The following is a 1,270-nucleotide window of genomic DNA, read 5'->3' on the forward strand; positions in this document are numbered from 1 at the left end:
TTTTTTTTTTTTTATCTGGGATCCCCTGCTGTGCTCAGTTTGAAAAGGCCTTTATATCTAAACCTTATACACAGATATTAATTTGTTTGCAAATGTTTAACCTGAATATGTACTCTTAAAATGTAATTACTTATTTTTGTCATATTGTATTCTTGTTTCTAGGATTATGATGAAGAAGAGATGTCAGTCGGCCTATTGAGCGTGAGCCCTGAGCTGAGGACTCTAGAGCCATACCTAACTCACTGCATTTAATGCCATGTCTACTGCAATAATTTTGGAAGGTACAATTGTATTGAATGATCTGGAAAATCCTCCCCAAGATATGCCTGCTCTTTGGACTTGAATTTATGCTATGAAATTATAGTATCCTCCAGTACTGAAGGACACCTTTGATTTCATTCAATGGCTGAACCTAGAATGCAATCTCTGAAAAATCTTCTGATGTAGAAAGATGTCATTGTGGCGTGATGGAGCATTTTTCAGTGTAATTGTAACAGTCTAATTCTAGAAAATGGTAAATCTAGATTTACAAGGTGTCATAAAAGGGATGTTGATGTTTGTTTTTTTTCTATTTATTTCCTGAGTGCAGTATGTGCAATTTTTCTTACAGTGTTAAATTGTTGATTTGATAGCATGCCTAAAAAATAATGACTTGAAGTAACATTGTTTTAAACAAATAAATGCCCTATTGTTGTGCTAACAATCTGTTTTCTGTCTTTGTATTAACAACTTGAAGTTTTGAGTACAGCTTACTTGAGAAATTTAAGGCAATCGGTTTCCACATATTTGTCTAGTAATGTGAACAAAGCAGACTTGTTAAGAGAACTGTTTTGTTTGAGTTCTGTGCACTAAGCTTAACTTACATCTCTAAGTTGGCTGAACTTGTCAAATTGAGTTAGCAACACTCAAGTTTTCTGGTAACCTATACATATACACAAGTTACCTATACAAAGTTACAGTAAGTTTTATTAACTCAAAAATGATAAACTAATTTGCTTGAGAAATTTGAGGCAATCAGTTTCCACAGGTTTTCCAAGTAAGTTCAACTAATAGTTATTTCAATAATAACTTTTTACAGTGACAGTGGATCGAAGAAGTTCAACCAGAAAGAACTGTGATATGTACTGACTCAATGGCTGCGCTCACTAGCCTACTAAGTGGTAAATCTTAAGCTCGGCAAGACTTAGCATTTGAAGTTTTACAAAGTTTGTTTAGAATAAGGCAGTTAAGGATAGAGGTACAATTCCTCTGGGTGCCTTGCACATGTGGG

The sequence above is a fragment of the Sinocyclocheilus grahami genome, unplaced genomic scaffold (assembly GCF_001515645.1).
Source record: "Sinocyclocheilus grahami isolate Dianchi unplaced genomic scaffold, SAMN03320097.WGS_v1.1 scaffold1338.1, whole genome shotgun sequence".
Taxonomy (NCBI): Eukaryota; Metazoa; Chordata; class Actinopteri; order Cypriniformes; family Cyprinidae; genus Sinocyclocheilus; species Sinocyclocheilus grahami.